Here is a 21,931-nt window from a genome sequence, read left to right on the forward strand (position 1 = left end):
CACTCAACAGGAGCAGACTTACACCAGCACTGTGTGCTTTTGAAAAACCTGAAATTGCTTCCAACAGGGAAGACACTCATTCATTGGCATTGGGTCTGTTTATTGGTAAGGGGCTGCGCATCAGTAACGGCCAGTTTAGTTGTCTCTTTCAACACAGTAACTGCTTTCCATCCCCCTGATGCTGTCAGAAATGTTTGGATGTATTTTTCTCTAAGAGCAGTAACAGTTATGTGAGGGAGGGAAAAAGTTGTGGGTTAACTCAGTGTTATGGATAAACATGTGAAACTAAAGAAAAATAGGTGCTTCTAAAAATATCATTACTGTCACTTAAAAATAAGTCACTCAACAACTGCATTTGACACTGAAGAGTATTATACATGCATGAATCTTTTTCTTCTGCTTGTATTTCTATGTCAATCAACAAACAGTTGTATCAAGAAGTGTTAGTCAGCTCAAGAGCAGATGAACCTCCTGGGAAGGAATGTCTACATAGAAATAGATGTACACTTAAATCTCCAAATCGTGAGTGAAAGATAGGGAGCAAAAGACACAAGGATTTGTTAAAACAACAGATGCATCTTTGGAACAGAGTTTGAAGGTATTCCTGTATACCAGCACTAAATGAAGCCAGGTTATTCAGTTACTAATCAAAACTCTCCTGAAAATTGTGCAATACATTGCTCCTGCCTCCAGCCAACCCTCAGGCTTAACGCCTCATCTTTTCATTTGCCTTAGCATTCATTATCTCTTTATGGCTTCTTTAAATACCGCTGTTTCTAGGAATATATGTAGTAATTCTGGGTGTGATTCAAGAGCACTGGAAGTATCTTCCCCCTGTTTATTATCATTTTAACCCCTGTGTTGCTGTTCCAGTGTCTCTACTCTCAGCTCCGGACACATTGAGTAATGTATGGGTATAACAGTTGTAAAGGTGTAGCAGGCATTTTCAGTAGCACTTTCTTGAATAACTCTGGATCCATAAGCGCGTGCCGAATTGGCTGCCTCTGCACGCTTCTAGGCGGGTAGCTCAGCCACCCCCACATTAGGCTTTGCCTCTTTCAGCAGTGACAGGGACTCGCCGAGCAACTTCACGCTGCAGCTGCTGAGCATTGTTTAGCATTGTTCAGCATTGGCCTCTCAGCTCTTGTTCATTGCCTCTTGCATGAACTTAGTTAGTGCCTTGCAGCATGAAGTGACTTGCAGCATGAAGACCACTGCTGAACATGCACCTGCATTGCAGGTTTAACATAGTTACTAGCAATATGAACCGTCGATTGATCTAGTTCTGACAGTTTTACTCTCTCAGACTTGTCTTGGTGCTGCGGCCACCCAATGCTGCTCTTTGAGCTGTGTGGGCTTAGCGCGTAACTAATTAAAGAGTTAATTTTGAACAAAGCAACTGGATATTTAAAATTATGGATCAGAACCCATTCCTGGATGTGTAAACAAATGTAAAAGTAGTGTCAAAGTCTAACATCCTGGGGTACTCTTTCAGCTTCTTTAAAATAGTCTTTAGTGCTTGGATAATATGCTAAGGTGTTTAGTACTGGGTATGATCCATACGATTCAAATTGCTGTAATTTATTTATTAAGTAATGCCATACAATTATTTTAATATATTATTTTTATATATGAATGCATACACATATATATATATACACATAGTTATCTATAAGGCTCTCTATGAAGAGTATTAACTCATTAGGAAAAGGGAAGTCAAACTGTACAAAAGAGAAACTGCTTTTTCTCTCACTAATGGCTGTTTTCCCCGCTATGATCAACCCTAAGGACTTAAAATGTTTTATCTCGTTAAGAGCAATAATTAATATTTTACCCTAAAGACCTAGATGTGCACATCAGTTATGTTCACTAATGTAAATGGAGATGTTTCCTCACATGGAGAAAGGTAACAGAGCCCTGCCCTGAGGCGAGCACTTCAGGAACATAGGAGCATACTGAACCTTGGATGCTATTTTTAAAAAAGGCAACTTTTGTTTATCAGTAACTTTTCATAAAACTTTGCTGTGGTTTGCTAGCTCAAGGTTGTGATTATGAACATCACTTCATGCATGCTTATTTCATCTTAATGTGACTCATCTATTTAAAGTAACATAAGTGCAAACTTAGGTCCCTCAAGTTTCCTTGGTGTTTTGGATTCCATGCACTAGCTTGACTCACTTTGAGTCAAAATTTTGAGACATCATTTCATGTTATTTACAGCCAAAATCAGTTTTATTACATCTAAATTTAGGCCGTCAGTCATGCAGGTGGAGTTAGAATTACCAAAATGTAGTTATTTCATTAGTGTTGTGTTTTCACACAGAAATTTCTGGATTTGGATTGTGTCCTGCCTCCTGCCTGTTGATGAAGTATGTATTAAACATCAGAAATATGAAGAAAGTGAAAACCTGAATGGCCCAAACTGCTCTGGAGATTAGAATATTGCTTCATTTCTTCTACAACTTGTAACAGTTTTAGGTCATTGTTTTCCAAAAATGCCTTTGTGCAGTAAATCATAAGCACTTCGTTAGACTGCTTTTCAGAAACGTGTGACTATCTTAATTGCTGTCTGATTCATGAGAAGAGGACTAGAAAGGCGATTATAGAGCCAAAGCTTGTGTAAAATATCACATTTGGCAGGCTTACAGTATCTCTTCATGAAGTTTTAATTTGGATTGTGAAATAATACGCTGTCTGGGATACCGGTTTGGGGTTTTGTTTGGTTTTTTTAAAACATTGTACCACATCTACTTTGAAGATGAAGCATGAAAATTTATTTTTAGCATTTGCTGTTAAGTCATCAGAGATGATAAAGAACAAGTAAGAACAGAATTTATAGGCCCCTTCTCTTTGGCAACAGCAGGAAAAAACCCATCCTGCTTCCTGGTTGAGGAAGACACTTTTTGTCCAAACCCATCCTGAATCAGCAAGCTGGAACCGACTAGGTTAGAGCAGGAAGAGATCCGTTCCTCATCCTGACTGAGTTTCAGGCAACTGTTGAATTTTTTGTATTTCTTTGAAAAAGAAGTAAAGTGCAAATTGCATGTAGACTGTTCAGTGCTTTGTGGATTTGCTCCTAACCTCGAGCTCCTTGGACACAAGCTGCTGCCGCGCAGGATAGCACTGTTGGCGTGGTGCTGTGCCAGTGCCTCTGCTGCTCTGTGTCCCTGGCAGCACCAGCATCCAGCTGACCTTGCAGACTTGCTGGGAGCAGGTTGGATTTTTTGTCAAGATCCCTCTGTGATTTTGGTTTTCCATAGGGTCAATGAAATCTACAGGCTTAGTTCATGCACTAGCCCGGGTGAAACATCTCAGAAATGTTTTCATTAGTTGGGAAACTTCTTTCTCCCTTCAAGTCCCTCCCAGATGGAATACAAACTTATCACTTGGCACAAATGCGTTCTTCTTGGAAGAAACTGCTTTAGAATAAGGCTTTTGAACTCTTGCTCTTAATTCAGCGTAAACAATTCTAAAAATTTGATATCATTCTAAAACATTTTAGTTTAGTCTTTGACATCAACATCACATTTTTTATCTTAATCTTTTGATTACATAAAGAGATAGATATAGATAACTTTTTTATCTTAATATTTTGACTAAACTGATTAAGAAATAAATCCATCATAAAAATTCATCGGTCAGCAACGTTCATCGCAGTAGCCGTGTGCTTCAGATACTGTCTTTTGCCTGTGGCCCTTTGAGATCTTACCGTAAATATAATTTAGTGATCTGCAGCAGAGTTGCTGCCCTTCTGTTTAAAAATTAAGAGACAGAATATGAGAAGAAAAAGTACAGGGCAGGGATGCAGTTGTAGCCTGCTACAAGATGGGCAGAAGACATCTGAAATAAAGCATGGCACATCGAGGGCAGGTTGTGCGGGCAGCCTGGGCTCCATAGCAACTGTGGCTGCTCCATCCAGAGGGACTCGAGCGTTCTGCTGGCTTCGGCAGTTTTTTTTAAAGCCGCTGCGTGGGCAAGTTGTTCCTGAGTATATATTTGTTTTCAAAATCTTTCTGGCTACAAGCCTGTTTGCCATTGGAAAAAAAATAATCATCTGTTCTTTAAATGCAGTTAGTGAGAGTGATGATCCCACTGCGAATGGGCTGGGGGAGCTTGCTCAGCCCCCGCAGGGCGCATCAGCCAGGCTGCGTCTTCCAAATAATTCTGCTGGGGAGGCGCATGGCGCATGCGACAGCTCTGTGTCTGGCGGGGAAGGATGGAGTCTGTTGGCATCTTGGGGTCTGAAGTATGAGGCAGGGAGGGAAGGAATAGAAATTCCCAACTGGCAGTAGAGGTGCAAATACTTGTGTTTTTAGAGACCCATGAGAAAACTTGTTTTCTTTTCCTTTGATGTGGCTGTATACTAAAAAGCTGTCAAGTGTGGGCCAAAACAAAATATTTTTTTTTCACCTTAACCTGTGTTATAAAAAGAAGAAGGAAGGGAAGAAAAGTGAGACAATGCAAACTTTGATCACAGAAGATGTGTATTTAGCTCAAAACAGGACATTTTATCTCCATTTTAAGGATATTATAAGAAGAACAAAGCAGTGGAAATCAAGAGCCAGGCTGCTTAAAAAAATCAGTGGGGAAGAAATAGAGATGTTAGAGACTTTCCACCTGTCTTTCTTTTCCCCTGCTTTCAGAGATGTTACTGTAACTAGTGTATAATTAGGGGGAATCTGGTGGGATCCTCTGCTCGTGGGGGGATTCAGGCTGTGCCGCTCAGCACTTTGCAGAAGGGCCGGTGTATTGACCAGCTGAGAGCAGCAACTTTTGCAGTAGGAGGACAGTAAAGCAGGCGGAGCAGGCTGCCTAGAGAGCTCATGCAGTCACCTTGAGGGTTTCAAGTCTTGCTATTTTGAATTGTGATTCTACAGTGCTTCAGGCTAATATTGATTTTTTTTTTAAATGTTTTTATTCAAGTGTTCACCTTATGGTCTCCTGCATACCATGAAAATTTTATTCTTCTGTTTTCTTACTCATTCACTCATTTAATCCATTCTAAAACTCTCAACTATACCTTTTATTTCTCATTTTACACTAGTGGCTGCATCAGCTCTGGGCCAGTGTTTCTGTCTGCACAGTTGTTTAGATCTATAGGTGTAATGATCCTTCTAAGTACGAGACTGGTGGCGGTGCAGCTCTTCATGGCTTTTGGTGTTCCCTGTATTGTGATAGTGTGCTGGTGTGGACGGATGCTTCTCAACAGCTTCCTGCTGCCCACCTTTCCATCTTCATGCCCAGTGGCACTGGTCTGTCACAGTGCTGATGTGGGTCATGGGCAGAAAGTGCCAACTTTGGAAATACTCCCAGTGGTGGGCAGGGCCTGGTCCTAGGGCAGCAGCAGGAGGTTTTTGCAAATCCACAGGTATCAGAAGGGTTGGGAAGTTTTCTTCGTTGCTGCTTTTTATCCCACATCCCTCAACTATGGATGGTATGTACAGAATAAAGGCCATTTATTAGAAGAAATATTTGAAGCACTCACTGGTAAACACCTGTCAAACTATGGATGATGATTTCTAATATTTTCATGATTTAAACAGATTTATGGCTGCAGAGAGACATAAAAATTGTATACGTATCTTTTCTGCACCAATTTTTGGCTTGTGTTGGATACTCTGTACATCAAAAGCCTGATGGTCAAAAGTTTTGTAACCCTGAGGACTATGAAATCCATCAAGATTTGCAGGGTGTGATTGGGATTCAGTTGTGCTAGCAGCAGAAGAAAAACAAAAAAAATCCTTGTATGTCAATGACATCTGCATTTTGCTTCTAACTGAAAAATCGAAGGGAAAGATTTTCTGAAATTAAGGCACATGTTTGCTAAATTGTCACAGGCTGAACTCAAAAAATTCTTGGTTAGATACTTCTGGAGGTAAACTTTCAGCTTTCATTCCCCACAGTAACAGGCTAATCATGCATCTGAACAATTTTTACAAATGGCTTACTCATGGTTTTAAATGCCAAGGCCCAGGTTTCAGGGAGTGGACAGAGGGAGGGTCCCCCCAGGCAGCAGTGGAATCCAGGCTGGGGCTGCCCCGTGAGCACTTCCCAATCTCATTGTACCGAGCATCCTTGATGAAACCTGGTGGTGACCCCCTGCCTGCAGCACCCAGAGCTGAACACAGCTGACCTGAAGTCTTTGCTTTCTCCCTTGAGCTTGCTTTTGGGAATTGTTAGTAAATAGTTTATTGTGGCAGTGACATCTTTCTTATCTTTGTTTTAAAGTTCGATAGTAAAAAAAAAAAAAATTTAAAATAACCCTGGGAGGGAAAAAAAAGTCAGTTCTTTATTATCTGTTGTAAGGGGAAACTGGGACACCTTGGATAAGGAAAATAATCTTGTAGAATCAATACAGTGGCACTGGGAGCTCCCCAAATCCTGCCCAGGACCTGCCATGGGTTCATGGGGCTCAGCAGAGCCCTGTGCACCCCATACAGCAGCATCCTCTTGGCAGAGTCCATAGAGGGAGAGGAAAACAGGTATGAGGCGGATGGTTATTGGGTTTGTGTTTCAGACCTGGTGAATGGCTGGCACTGGAGCTGGCCTGGAGTTGTGGATGTTCAGTGTTTCTGGAGACAGTTCACCATCCCTGAATACCTCTTGCCGTGTGTTGTCTAATGACAGGCTAGGCTGCTTAGGTTAGTGTAAGAGATTGAGTTCAGGGATGTTCACATGTTGATTAGCTTTTCTGTTCCTGAGCTGTTGGAGTTCAGTTTCTTAACAGTGGGAGTGGCAGGTTGCATGGTCGGGACAGTCCACCCTGTACCTGCAGCACCACCAAGGTACGGCCGCCTTGCGTAGTATGCTCAGGCTGCACAGCTCGCCTGAAATCCTGTGCAGACATTTCCACTTACAGTTCTCTGTGGCTTTGGTGGTGCAGAGCAGAGAGAGGCCCTGCCCACAAGCAGGGGCTGTGGCTGGGGTGAAGAGCTCTTTCCTCATGCACCCTGCTGCCCTGCTGGGTGCCCCAGCCCCAGGGTATAAGGGGATTGCTGATCTGTGTCTGTGGAAGGGCCAGAGGGATGCTCCCAGCAAGCAGGGGTGACAGGGCAGGAACGGGGGCAGCTCCTCGTTCCTGGGCACTCCCCACCTCTGCCAGCCTGTCCAGGAGCTTCTCGGGCAGGAGGCTGTTCTGCCGCCAAGCCTCAGTCACGTCGCAGGTGCTTGCAGCTCTGAGGATGGCTGACTGGGAGCAGTATGACTCCTAGGCTAATAATAAGACGCCACATTTTCTTTTAAATACAGTGTAGACAGAGGTTGGGAATTTTTTCTTTCTCAGTCAGCCTTATTCCTGTGCAGGCTTGCATCTGATTTTTTTTTTTTCCCCCCCAAAGAAACTGTTTCCTGTTGTCATAACGAAACCAGATGGGGAGGGTTCAGTGGAAATACCTCAGGAGAGCCTGGCAGAGAATCGGATCCAGGAAGCAGATCCTCCCCGTAATGCTGGCACGGTTTGGTAAGTTCCATCTGAAAAATAAAAAGCTGCTCCCTTTGCTGAGTCACAGCCCCCTCGGAGCTGGAGCTGTGGCAAGCAGGGAGATGCTGCGCTGCTGGAGTTGAAGCAGAGGTGAGGAAAGGCTGTCCAGAATCCTTTTCAAGTGCATTTATTGCCTGAATTGATTTTTAAATCTCATTAAAGTATATTGTAAGTTTAATTCAGTCTGTAAAAGTGTAGTTACATTCCTGTATTGCAGGGTGTGGGGTTGTGTGGCTCTTCTAAGGCAAATGCTGGACGAATCACGGTGCTGGCCCTTTCCCTCTCTGCAGGTGGAGTCCTGCATCCAGCAATGGGCTGTGGCTGTCACTGCACTGGTAGGGACTTGGTCTGGATGCAGCGCTGCACCTTCCTGTGTCCCCTAACATGGGTGATAGCACAAGTCAGGGAAGCCAATACCTGCCGGTGTGGGGAACAGGAGGGGCAGCATCATGCAGAGTGGCTCTGTTGGGAAGGAAGTGGCCAGCACATCTGGAAAGTGTTCTTCATGATGGAAAGGGAAATTCTGTTTGTTTTCTTCTTGCAGATTGCATGGTGAGGTAGTAGGTAGCCAGGTGCGTTGCTTCCTCTGCTGCTTATACATATACCTTGCAGTAAAGCAGCTAATGACTTCTACTCTGTGTTCCTCGCCTTTGTAAATTCTTCTGTAGCTAAGGCCTGGTGCTTTTCTAGGCTTTGTACTGTTTATTTGCTGGAGTTGTAGCAGCTTTATTTATACTTGCTTCTATGCTACGTTTCGGTGGTTCAGATGCACGTGCAAAGATTGTTCTAAACCTTTTTCATCTTCTTAAGTCTACGGACTTGGATGTCAAATCCAGAGAGCAAGTTTATATGTAGAGGAGGTACAATTCTTAAAGGAAAGCCAACTAGGTTTCCTTACAACAGAGAAGCTGCAGGTAGTACAGGGACACAGGAACATTCACTGATCATCATTGAAATGTACCACTTGACATTTGAAAGTAATTTTGGTTTTGTTGAAAGGCTGCTAAGATATGTACTATCTAGACAGAAAAATACTCTTTGGCCATTAATTCAAATATATATGTGGACACATAATTTGTGGTCACTTGTAAATTGCAGATTCGTATAACATTTCAAACGCAAATATTAAACTTCAGATGCTACAACCGAATATATCTTTTCCATGTACTTTTTAATAGGTTTTTACAAAGTAGACACAAAGCTCAACAGTATCTTTAGGGGCTATGATTTTGCTGCTGCACGGGCGATCAGCCCAGCTCAAACTTCCTATCCGCTATGCAGGATGCTGTAGCATGAGCTGACGTCCCCAAGGGCAGGAGCAGGAGTTGCCATCTTGTTTGTGCATCGGCAGAGCAGCGGGCAGAGACACGCTGGGCTCCTGTGTTCTGCAGGCAGAAGAGCAGCCAGGCGGCTGTAACCCATCCAGGTCCAGAGCAAGTGTTTGGAAAAGCAAACTTTGCTGTGGCTGCTGCACCACGGAAACCTGCACCTCTACTCTTTCTTCTGCATAACCTGCAGTTTTGTCCTGTCAGCTGCACTTGTATTCCCCAACTAGGTTTCTGCCTGGCCTCCCAAATCGATCTCGGTGGGACGCAGTGCATCTCCTGCACCTGCCCATCAGCATCCCCTGGCTTGTGCCTGCTCCCTGCTGCTGAGTTGGTGCTGCCCTGCTACTGCTGCTGCTTCTCCTCATTCCTGAGCCCCTGGGCTCCTTCTCCTCTCCTCCTTGCCTAGGCAGGTCCACTCCCAGGCTGTTTTACCAGAACATCTGTCCTGTTCCACTGGCTCTTACACAAAGCAGGATAAAAGAAGAAACTGTGATTTCAATATGGGAATAATTAAAAAAAAAAAAAGTAACTCAGAAGGGCAAATATTCTCATTAAATAGAAGGGCCAAACCACCTTATTTCAGTCCTAACAACTGGCCTCACCCTGCCTGATACAGTTTGAGCAAGGAAATCCAAATCTAAATGGGAATGTGGTGCTGCAGTGTGGGGTGGAGGTTGCACACTGCTTTGTACTGGGAACCACAACCTTCTCTGAAAGTTTATTGAAGACAGATTTTTATTTTTGGTATATTTTGCTGCTAAAATGCATTTCCTAGGTTGGTGGGTTTTGTTTTGGTTTGGTTTTTTTTTGGGGGGGGGGGGAGTGGTGGTGTTTTGTTGTTTGGTTTTGGTTCTTTGGTGTTTGTTTGTTGTTTTTTTTAAACAGCTGATCAATTTCAGCAAAGGCAGAGCTGAAGCTGCCCACCACCAGAGCAGCTGAGAACAATGTTTTGGGAAGGGCACGTGGAGCTCGGGTGGATGGGTCTGCACAGTCTGGCAGGGTCTGTGTCATGGGGGTGTGCTCTCCTTGCCGATCCGTGGGGCTGTTGTGTACGTAATACAACGTTATTTCTTTTATTGTGCCCACTGAGGGGGGAAAATTTGACTTCAGTAGGAACAGGATCATGATATTAATTACAGTGCAGTAGCAAACAGTTGTCAAGGGAAAAATATGGTTTTGGACATAGTGTATGTGTTTTTTATGACCATCTAAATATTTTAATTCTTTCCTAATTGTACCCTGATTCAGGGTAACGTTGAGGTAAACTGAGCCTGATCGCGTGCACACAGTGCTCCTTTCTGTCAGCCTGTCAAAACAAAATGGGCTTAAAATACACATAAACTGTGTTCATATTTACATTCTCCCCTCCATCATGGAGTTCCGTGGCCCAAAAGTGAAATGTGCATCCAGCTTATACTTGGATCCAACACTGAGATTTTAGTACAACCATTTTGAAATGCTATACTGAGTGTTGATGCTTGTTTGAATCTGGACGGGGAACTCTGAGGTGATGTTGGTGCTGGTTGGAGGCCAGAAAAGCAATGGATCCAACCCAGCTGCAGCTGGGATGCTCCTGTGCTGCTGGTCAACACGAAGATGATGTAAGATGTTTTTACTGTTGGCTGATTTAATTGAATACAAGTTTATAAACAGATGTAGAGACATGCTGGCTCTCTTATGTGCACTTGAAGTGAGCTGGGCTTAAGGTGAGGCATTACCAGAAATGAGGACAATCTCACCGTCCTCCTCATTGTGCCGTGTCAGACTGTGAGGCTCCACCGTCCTATTTATAGACCATAATAAAACAGAATATTACCCTGCAAAGGCTCGACAGACAGAGTCAGCTTGGGTCAGAGGGGCAATCATCCATCCGTGCACACAGGAGCTGAATGGGGAGTGGTCGTGCTTCATCCGTGATGGGTGACAAGCACAACTAAGAGCAAAATCATAATCCTGGTTGAAATAGTGGGGAAGGCTGCGGATGGAGCACCTTGGTGGATTTTGTGTTCAGAGTTATTTTCTGGAGAACTCTCAGTTATGTACGGATAATGCTTTAAAGAAGTGAAGCAATGTGGAACTCTAATTTTATGTCCAGAACTGTGTAGAAACGATAGCGAACTTTGAGAAATGAAGCTTGATTTTACTAGTTATGTGGCTGAAAAGTAAGTGAAACTGCAGTCATTTTTACTGTAAGCCTCTTAAATAATTAAAAAAAAAAAAAAACCGAACAAACACCACACGACCACCACCAAACCCTGTGCAATACAAGACAGGCTATATAATTTTAATGATCTTTTATTTCTTCTAGCATCCTTCCACAGTCAGAGTACATAAAAGCTGGAACAGACAGGAGAAGTAAGGATCTCCTAATGCTTTACCTTAGCCTTCTAGGGCTGATGTAGATACTATACCTGCAAATTAAAACAGTTGTCTCTTCCACAGGTTGCTTTGCTCTTTCTGGCAGGTCACCTCAGAGTTTGTGTTGCAGATGTTACCTGATTAGTGCAGCAGAGGCCCCATTGCTAACTCCATGCCAGCCCAGGGAATGCTTTGTATTGTTGTTTAGAACACATTTATGCAAAGTATACTCAAAGCAAGGGTTTTGGAGCAATATGATTCTGCTTTTGACAATACTTGGGAGGCATTGGCAGCTAAACTTGTTGCGCTGCTGCTTTAGTTTACTGAAACTAAACCCAAGGAGACTACTAGCAGAGTTGCTGTTGTACCTTTTGTAAGAGCTGTGAGAGGTTGAGGCTGGATGCTGCCAGTTCTGCTGCTGCCACCCTGCACCTTGTGACTCTGAGCGGCAGCGTTTTTCTCCCCCATTGACCCCAGGAGCAGCAGAACAAGGGGGGACTGCTGCCAGGGTTTGTGGTGTGCGATACAAAATAGAAGATTCATCTTTCCACTGGAAAAAAATCGTAGAACTATCACCTCCTGCCAAAGCCCCGTAGGGTGGCTTCTTGTTCTTGCATTAGTGTGAAAAAGTAAATGAAACGTCCTTTTCGCCTACACAGTATCAGTCATTTTATAACTGCTTGTTTAATGTCTTTTCAAAAACATCACCGATCCCAATTCTTTCATTACCTATTATGTTCCTTTTAGATGAATACGAGTTCAATAATGAGTACTTACCACTTCTTTCTGCAACATTATAATACTTTTCATCTTATTTCCCACCTCCTGCTGTTATAATCTAATATCTTATTTACCTAGCTGCATACACAACAGATGTCCTTAGTGATGACTTGATCTTTCCTTCTAAATCTCTACGTGCAGGATGTGTCAAATTGTATTTTTAAATATAGATTATCTTGTACTTTCCCATATTGAATTTCATGTTGCTTAGTTACCTAATTTTCTAGTTTTAGTTTATTGTTTTATTTTTCCTTCCTTTTTCTTCCTTTATATTCATCTCTCATCTTGATTGACCTAAATAATCCTCTATTATCAGCAGATTTTTATATCCCGTGCTTTACTATTTTTTATTTTTTTTTTCCCCCCACAGGTCACCAGCAGAATATCAAACACTGCCAGCCCTAGCTCTGGTCTTTGGAGCTCACAGCTGTGTCTCCTTATTTCAGTAGTAATTCCTCCTTTGTTTCTATCCTCCATCCATGACTAGAGTTTCTTACAAATCACGTTACTAAATCTTCTTAAGCAGTTAATTACATGTGTCCAGTCCTTCAGTGTAGACTGTGAAATTGAGATTCACGTTTACATTCTCACATCCTTTACTAGCATTTACTGGCAAGGTTTCCTGGAGGTCATGCCTCCTAGCCCCAATGCAGCTCACGTTTCTGGTTCTGAAACCCTTTGCCTGCTGGCAAGTAGCTATCTGTGCAGGCAGTCACAGGAGCATCAGCATGGCTGCTTGGGCATGGACTTCTCTCATGGCTTTAATGATTCATATGTATTTGCACGGTTCTTATATATTTTTTGTTAAAACATTAACAAATCCAGGTTACCCTGGAGCAGAGCAGCCACAGCTATTGCTATGCATAATGTTGCCCATCTCCAGTCTCCCGGAGCTTTGCAGATGTGTAGTTCCACCCTCACTGCCGCTGGAGAACTTGCCTGGCTGTGATGGCAGCAGTGGGCAGGGACACAGACCCCAGCAGGCAGCACTTCTTGTGCCCTCAGGCACCCTGTCTGGCCTCTCCCAGGAGGATCCACTGTCTCCACTGCCAGTGCTGGCTGCTCCCCACTGTTAAGAGCAATGATCAGCTAGAAAGTCAGAAGCCAGATGGACACATCACATCCTTTTAGCTAAAGATAAGTACAGTGCAACCCATGTGAGAAGGAACTTCCTCTGAAGGAGTAAGTGCAGAAGGCTAAAAGATTGGAAAATCCTAAATTCCAATCCCAGATTACCCAGATGCCACACTAAAGAAATAGCTAGGAAAGAGCTCCTCTAGAGCCTTTTCCCATCTGTAAACAGAAATATTTGTGAGGATGTTTCCCTGGTTCTTCTACATAGCGGAAAACAAAGCTAGCAGTTTTCAGTCATCTGAACAAGTTTTGGAGAGGGTGACGTCTGCATGGGAGGAGGTTCTCCCAAGGTAAGACATGAGCAGGCACTGCTGCTGGGAGATGCCATTCAGGAATGCGTGGCTTGGCCACAGAAGTGAATGCCAGCAAGTAAATTCTAGCAACTCAACAGAGAGCATGAGCAGAAGCAGCTGCAGAGGCTCCCCCTTTTACCTTTCTATTTTTACATTTATGTATCCTGAGGTTGCCCCAGTTTTATCCATTAGCAGAACCAGCAAACTGACCTGAACTTCAAGCTAATATTGGTGCCAGTGTGCTACCCAGGAGCACCTTGTCTTTCAATCTCACAGCTGGTGAGCAGCAAAGATCAGGAAGCTTTCAAAGCTGCTGTTCAGTTTTAGTCAAGTCATGTGAAATTCTTACGACAGCAGTTATGCAGTTGCTGTTGTGGTAGGGGGTTTTGCAGGGTTTTTTAAGGATTTGTATATTGGTCCCTGGGTGTCTTTTCTAGGCAGGTAGAGGCCACATGGTGCCATTGGAGATTTAATCCTCTGTGTATGTTTATCATTCTTGGTCCTGGTAGCAGGAGGTTCTGTAACACGGTGTAACTTTTATTAACTTTATCACATACACACACAGACAGAGTTTGGATGGTCCGCTTCCCGAGTTGCTCGTTCTGATTATTTTTACAGTTCAAAACACTATCCACTTGTCCTCATATTCAATGTAATGCTTATTACGTTTAGTGTAGTGTTAGGAGGGTCAATTTATGTTATGCTTGTTGGTAAGTGGAATTCTGTCTTGAATATAATCACATACACGGACTGAATGAGGTTTTCCATGGAAGGCAGCCTGCCTTCTGGTTGTTAGTCTTGCTTAAAAAAGGTTATAGAACTCTTGTATTGAAAACAAGATTTTCCCAGAGGAATGGATCCTTTGACTTCAAATATCAGGTTGAAACAAACCTTACCCTTTTATTTCCCTTAAAAGCCTGAAATATTTCAGAATGGGTCTGGTTTTGCCATAGTGCAGGGAAGTCTTAAACCCTCTTACCAATCTGTTCTGTGAAACTACAGAGAAATGGGTATCTGCATGCCAAGTGAATTGACTAGAATGGTTGATGCAGCATCTCAAATCAAATCAGCTTTAAAAAATCAGATTATGGCTTAAAAACTCTCAGCTACGTACATCTGGTTAATGCACAGCCACCTACTAACAGAAATCACCTTGACAAGGTCAGCAGCAGTGAAACATCACTGCATCTGCGTATCCTCAGCGTGGCAGTGACTCGATTATTGGCCTCACAGACAAGAGGGTTTGTTCCATGTCACAGCAGAGTTTCTCACTCTGCAGTGCTTGCTTTCCTATGTGCCTTCAGTGTTTTCCTTCCTACTTGTTGCTTTGCCTCTCCTTTGAGAAACATGGGCTTTGTTACTGCAAGGTTCGCTAGCATTTCTGTTCAATTATCTGGGAGGGTGTTTTGCTTTTTGGGTTTTATTCAGTCATTTTCCAGGGGCTGGACTGTTCTTGTTTTAAAATCTTTTTTAAAAAGGATCTTTTCCTTTTTTCCTAGTTGGAAATATGTACTTAGCCAGGTAAAACTGTAGTATTTCTCCCTTCCTATGTAAATGCTGACTGCTTCAATACTTACTATGGGTTTTAGGCTGCATGGTTCATGACTTCACAGCACAAGTGTCAACAGGGTCCATCCCTATGGACCTCAGTGCCTGGGTCAGGCTGTGATTCGCACACATCTGAGTGCAGCTCTCCAAGCTGACAGCCTATTTACTGAAAAGTGGTGAATCAGAATGGACCCTATATGTACCAGAAGCAAATGAGAGGGGGGTGGGGGGTGGGGGGTGGGGGAAAGGAGGTTAATTTGCTTGTATTTGGTACAACCATGGATAAATATGATTTTGCTTTCACATATAAAATTTTTTCAAGGTGGCAATATTTCTCACAGTCATCTGGAAAAACAAACTAATCTTGCTATTATAAGAACTAAATATTATACTTAAAACTTCAAAGCACTTGACCAACTCTTCTGTCCTTGTTTTCCCTGACTACCTTCCTGTTTTATCCTGACATCTCCACTGCTCTTGTCCTGGGGGTGAGGGGGCAAGGGGAGGCCCCTGTGACTTGTGTCTATGTGCGGCTCAGGGGTGTCATCCCTCTGGCCTTGGAAACTGGAAGAGATTCCTAGGAAAAATGAGCAACCTTGGTAAGGCTGGCTTCAGTAAATCATCCTGTTTCTGGCTCTGAGGCTAAATAATAGCTTGTTTGTTCTCTAGCATTTACCCTGAACCACCTGTCTCATTCCTGTGCCTCCCAGTGGCACAAGGGGACCCAGGGACAAAGGAGGACCAGCAGGTGTTCCCAGGCGCTGCCCACCCTCCGGGCAAGGCCACCTCTTGCCTCGCCTGGCCAGCCCCTCGCTGACACCTCCTCCTCTCCATCCTTTTACACCACCAAGAGTTTGGTCCATCTCTGAATGGACAAAAGAGAGAATATTTTGCTTTGAAATTGAAGCTCTGGAGAAGTGGCTTTTAGGCACTTATTTTTGACTTCCGAGTGTATCAATGACTGAACCGTTACAGAAAGTTTCCTGCAGACCGAGGTGAGCTTGCTCCAGCGCCCCATTTGTAACCCAGCAGGACAGGGGGGAAGAGCCTGGTTTCAGCGGGCCGTGGGGGAGGCTGCAAGGGGCTACGGCTGTTCCCAGCTTGCATCATTCTTTCCTAGTGTCCCTGTTCCTTGCAGAGATGCATTCATTCTGAAATTTTATTGGAGCCCTGGTATGAAGTTGGCTAGCGATTTTTTTTTTTTTTTTTTTTTTTTTTAAATCCTTTTCTTCTTGCTAAATATTTCTGTATTTTCTCTTAACAGGTATTTTATTCACTGCTTAACTTAAAATGTGCAATATCAGTGAGCTGGGTATTTTGATTTCTTGTTTCTTCGTGATGTTTTTTAGCTGTGAAGACACTGCTGACATGCTGATTATTGAGTGAATCGTGAAATCTGTGAAAACGTTCAAAATAATTAGATATGCAGCAGTTTGTATTAAACAGTGGTCTGGTGTCCCTTAGAGTACTAGTGGTAAATAAATAAATAAATAAAAAATTTATATTAATAGATAAAAAATAATAATAAAAATTAAAACAATTAAAAATAGTAGCTTTTCTGATGGGGCAGGAGGGAGAACAAAAAAAAAAATCTGTTGTTTTGTAGCCAGGTGTATCAGCTACATACATGTTCTGAGCTCCTGAGCAAGATTTACAAACAAATGAAGGTTTGTTTCTTTTTCTTCATGTCTCCATTGGTAATTTTTAATAGAATTTGCCCAGAACGCACAGGTGAGAGGCAGAGGTGCGGTAGAGGGAAACCTTGTCGGGTTGAGCTGCTGACCCTTAGCTGGGAGCAGTTTCTAGCTGTCATCAAACCTCTGCCTGACTTCAGGGGTGACACCTGGCCTGTCCCATGCCAAGGTTATTTCCAGTGTGACCCAAGCTATTCGCATAACTTAATACTCAGTAAATGCTCCAGCTGTGGCTGCCGCAGGGCCATGGGAAGCCCCAGCTCTACAGGGGAACAGTGATTAGTTGCTGTTGCTGAAGTTCGTGCTACTCCAGCTTAGAACTGCTGCTCTGACTCGTGAAAACCTTGGCTTTTCAACTAAACCTGGCAGTAGTAACACTCTTGTTTTGTCTTTTGTACATGTGTATAACTTAGACCTCTTAGATGTGTGTGTCTGTAGCTCTTTCCTTAAGATAAAATCTTATGCTTGTCTCATCTCCCGATTTGTTATAAGAGATTGTACAAGTACATGGACAAGCACCAATAATTAAAAAGCATTGCTTTCACTGAATCCTGTAGAGCTCTGATATATTGAATTGCCAGCTTCCTTCAGGAAGGAATATAAGGCTGAATTAATAACCCCCAGAGCACAGAATAATTTCCAGAACCGTTTTTTTATTTCCCTTCCGCATGCTACGATGTTATCATGTGGTAGAAATCTGTGTACCTAAAATAATTCCAGCTAATTGTTTGACAATACATATAAGTAGCTGTTACATTTATTATGGTTGTCCCACCCTAGTTCCAGTTCTCACACAGAGTATTCACTTAATGCTGCCCACTTCAAATGTTAAGAAATCCCATTGTGTGAGGCTGAGCACTAAATCTTAAGTGATGGTAATGCGAGATTTGAACAGCTTCTCTTTTCTGAACTCGTTTGTCATCTCTGAACTGGGTCTCTCTCTCATCTTTATCTTCTCTAGCAGTGTTCTTGCCAGAAGCCTGCATGGTGTGAAAAGGAGAATGTTTTTTCTTTGGTTACTGTAATGCAAAAGAGCTCCCTTTCACTGGAATTTATCTAAAGCGCTTTTGGTCTTTCCCAGGGACCATCTTCCCATCTGAGATCATGCTGGAGAATTACGCTTGATTCCATGAGAATTTGGACCTCCAGCTCCTGGCAGGACTGCCCTCATTAAGCAGATGTTTGTGGGAGAGGAATGGTGTTAAACCCCAGCGCTGTCACCTTCGGTGAGTACTGCAGCCCACCCCCCTAAAGCATCATCACAATAAATCTCCAACAAATCTGTTAGTTTGATCATAGTTTTGCTTTCTTTCTATGGGCCAAGGGACGTGCTCTCTATTAAATAAATGGGCAGAGATGGGGTGAAATTAGGGAGGGGAGTCTCAGTGACTGTCAGGAGAAAGTTATTTAAACAAGTGTATTTAGTAATGAATAAACAGATTTGACATAACCTGACCCTCAGGGGTTTTTTCAGGCTGAAGGAGCAGCTTTTCATTAGAGCTTGAGGGGCATCTAACAACTTGCAACTGTTTTCATTTAGGAGATTTTAAATTTCCATTCAAATTCTTGTCTGTTGCTGTTGGAGGTAAATTTTCATCTTAGTTGAGAACGGGGCACACATCTACTGAGAAATAAAACAAACTGTCAAATAGAAATATTTTTGGGGGATAAATGTGGTCAGCCTAAAGAAAGTTTCTTCCTCCCATCAGTGTCTTTCCACACTGCCTGGTTCCTCAAAGCTGAGTTTAATGAGCATGAGTCATTCTGGAAATTAGTCTTAATTCTGTAATGTAAAATGCAGTGTTTTTGTTACTACAGTAGTCTGTTATTTTCAAGCTCTTTATAAATTGAATAAATCCAAGAACTGAAACTCTTTTATAACAGTGTTGCATTAAATACTCCCTTTTCCACTCTCAAATCCAGCTGTGTTGCATGTTCATGCAGAAGAGGGTTGGAGAGTTAGTGTTAAATAGTTATTTAGGGATGTTAATAACATGCTTAAAATGTCTCCATAAAGTGCTTTTGGATCACAGGATGCCATCTGTGTTACAGTTGATTGTAGTTAATTATACAGGCATGAATTCCTTGGAAAAATAGATGGCATTACTCAAACAGTTTGTTTGTGATCAAAATAATGGAATGACACAATATTAAGCTGACAGAATTAAGTCTGAAATGCATTCCTCTCTAATAATCCTCCACAAATCAGTGGAATTATTCTGAGTTGCTCCAGTTTAACTGAGAATTTGGATAGGTGTACCATTGTAATATGACTGCAATAACTCCAGTGGATTTTTGTACTTTAAATGTTATGGAGCATCTGAGGAAAAGGAAAAATTAGCTTCCTACATAATAGCCACTGTTTCTAATTAATTATTTCACTTTCTGCAATTTACTATAAGAGATGTAAAAATTAAATGGGTGGCATGCTTTAAAATACACATGTTGAGATTTAGCTGCAATTATGTCTTCCAGTACTGAAATTCTATTAATCATTTCTGTTTTACTATAGAACATTAACTGTTCACCTAATTGACACCCAGCTATGTTTTGCATTTTAAAAAACCCACAAACTGTGTAAAACTTATGAAAAATCAATGGATGGGATTTAGATATGTATGTGTGTGATGCAAACAGGTAACTATCCATACACGGTAAATCTGCGAATAGGAATCTGTGTAAACTACATATGTGTAGCTTACAAGGTGCAAGATTTTGCCTGGGTTTGTAAACATGGTCCACCCATCAAAGAGTTAAAACCAACTACAGTTGAAGGATTAATCTTTGAGGAAAAATTCAGGTCAGTCAGGATTTGACATGTGTCTGTTAAAGCTGTTGCTGGAATTGATCTAATCCTAAGCAAAACTTTGACTAAGACTTCCATCTGCAGAGACTCATTATTGTATGTTGGGGGAGGGGGTGTTTAAGTTCTGAAACTTATCTTTGATGAAATAATATCTGATTTAAATTAAAAATTATATTTTGCACTGGGAAACATTGGTTGGTTGGTTGTTTTTTTCCCGTATGGAAACTGAGATTTGCTCTAACCCAGCCAACTGCTGGTAAGGGAGCCCATTAACGCTGCAATATGGGGAGTCCATGAGGGATTTGCTCAGCATATGGTGTGCGTGGTAGTTCTATTTAGAGTGGAAATCTTCAAGACAAGACACTATTTCCCAGTGAGCATGGCACTGGATTAAAAGCAGGGCCCTGAATACAAGCCTTTCGCGTCCTGAATGAGTGCCCTGTGTACCCAGGCTTCGCTTTTATGCCTGTGTCTTCTGCTAGTTTCGAGCAACCAGCACATGATGTGATTACATTGGCAGAGCGCTTTGGCTTAGCATGAAATACCTTCTCAGTGGTATATTCATTTTCTTCCATTCAGACCCTTAGACTGTTGATATGCTAAATGAAAAATTGAGATACTCAAGAAGAGCTTCCCCATATGAGGAAGTGGGAACTCAGCCATAGACAACATTACATTTTCTTTATACTACAATATTTTGAGATGCACCAGAGACTTGAAAAGGTTTGTCCAAACTAATTCATTATAAAAAATTCTCAAAAATAGAAAACAATAGTGTTCACAAGGCTGTGTCATACATTTGAAATTTTTGTTATTTGTAAGAATAGTGTTTTGCTTAAGCTGTTTTACTTAAAATATTGGTACTCTAGGTAGGGATTTATTCATTTATTTTTAAATGCAGTGAAACATTGATTTCAGAAACTATCTAGAAAACACATTTGCCAATTAGCCTTGATGTCTGAATTCCAAGTCAGGAGGTAAAAAGAATTATGAGCCCAGCTAAAGGCAGCTTATGATACATTATTAATGCTATTTTCAATATCAAACATGCCAGGAATCATATGCATAATATATTCTCCCAGAATCAAAAATATGAAGACCTTTCTGTTCTGTTAAGATGATGTGTCTTACAGATGCATCCCTCTACATAACTCATTGTGAAAATACAAAAAAAACTCAAAACAAACAACAAAAAACCGATGGCAACGTAACTGGTTTTATAGGAAGCACCTTCTCTGCCCCACTGCTGCCCGGCACTATGGTGGTGCTGCCCACTGAGCTGGTCCACCAGCTGTAAGGACTGGGCTTTCTGAGGGTCTGCACTCGGTTTTGGCACCTCCTTCGCTTAGTGCTTGTCAGGCAGCTGTCGGAGCAGAGCACTGAGCAACTGGGCAATGGCAGGTTTGCGTTCCATCACCAGCATGATAAACCATCCCTTTGCTGCATTTGGTATCAGCACAATGATGTTGGCTTGGAAACATTTTTGTGGAAAGTTTTTGTTGTTTTGTTTTCTCACAGTATTTGGGAGAAATATTCTTTTAAGACTGGCATTTGTCCACCAGTCCCCAGATGGCTTTTCTGTGCACAGGCATGCACCAGCAGACACCGCTGTCTCTGTGTTACAAGACCAGCGCTTTTATTTATATAAGTAACTACTTTCATAGTTCCTAACAATGATGCTTGTCCCATCGCATACACAGAAGCTCTTGGTTGTCACCAGAAAGCTGCCTTACTCTCTGCAGTCTGATTTCCCATTAATATTCCTGGGAATAACAACCCATCATATCCCAGTTGGACTGATGACTTCAAACTCTGTAAATTCCTTTGTGGTCTGCAGGACAATGAATACAGGAGGGGACCTCTGTGTGTGTCACCAGTTCTTGAAAACAAAACCATTGCTTTCGGGTTTTTCCCTAAAATCCGTAGAGCAGCCTGGCTGTTGGAGGAAAATTTGGTCAGGAGCCCTGGCCCACAATGATTCTGCAGTAATTTCCCCTGGTGGGCTGCTGCAGCCCGTGTCTGTGCAATGCATACCTGCAGCCAGAGGTATGTCTGCGGGGGGGAGAAGGGAGCTGGGATTCCCGTCTCTCTAGCTGGTGCCCATCCTTAGTGGTATTTTCACTCTCTGTGACACCCAGCTCTGAAAGAGATGTGCCATTTGAGGAGGGGGAAGCCACAGCGCTCTGTGTCATGCAGGGATGCCGGGGGAGAAAGAGCTCCTGTGCCCCCATGTCCCCTTGCACCGGTGTCTCACCCCCAAACCAGAAACTAATGCTGCCTGGTAGGAGCCAGGCAGGGGGACACAGGCAAAGCACTCGGTGCAGAGGGCTGAGACCTCCCGAGGAAAGGCAGAGCTGCAGAGGAATTATCTCACCAGGAGTCATCTGTTTCCAGGGACTAAATCACAGGTCGTGTGTCAGACCACGAGTGAGTGAGTACCTGCCTGCTACCTGCGTTTCTTTTGTTTATCCTTCCTGCAGCTTCCTTCAGCGTGGAAGAAAATAGTGATA

The 21,931-nt window shown here is 42.6% G+C and overlaps 1 protein-coding gene across 19 annotated transcripts in view; it reads left to right on the forward strand.

Annotated features, from left to right (window-relative positions):
- JAKMIP3 (Janus kinase and microtubule interacting protein 3) overlaps nucleotides 1–21,931 on the forward strand; it is an 89,616-nt gene that overhangs the window by 7,646 nt on the left and 60,039 nt on the right. For all 19 annotated transcript variants that reach the window (XM_056352629.1, XM_056352615.1, XM_056352621.1 and 16 more), the window contains exon 2: nucleotides 17,697–17,841. The gene's annotated coding sequence lies outside the window, so the exon portion shown is untranslated. The remainder of the gene's footprint in view (nucleotides 1–17,696; nucleotides 17,842–21,931) is intronic.

Source organism: Falco biarmicus, chromosome 9, assembly GCF_023638135.1.
Source record: "Falco biarmicus isolate bFalBia1 chromosome 9, bFalBia1.pri, whole genome shotgun sequence".
In the NCBI taxonomy this organism is placed as follows: domain Eukaryota; kingdom Metazoa; phylum Chordata; class Aves; order Falconiformes; family Falconidae; genus Falco; species Falco biarmicus.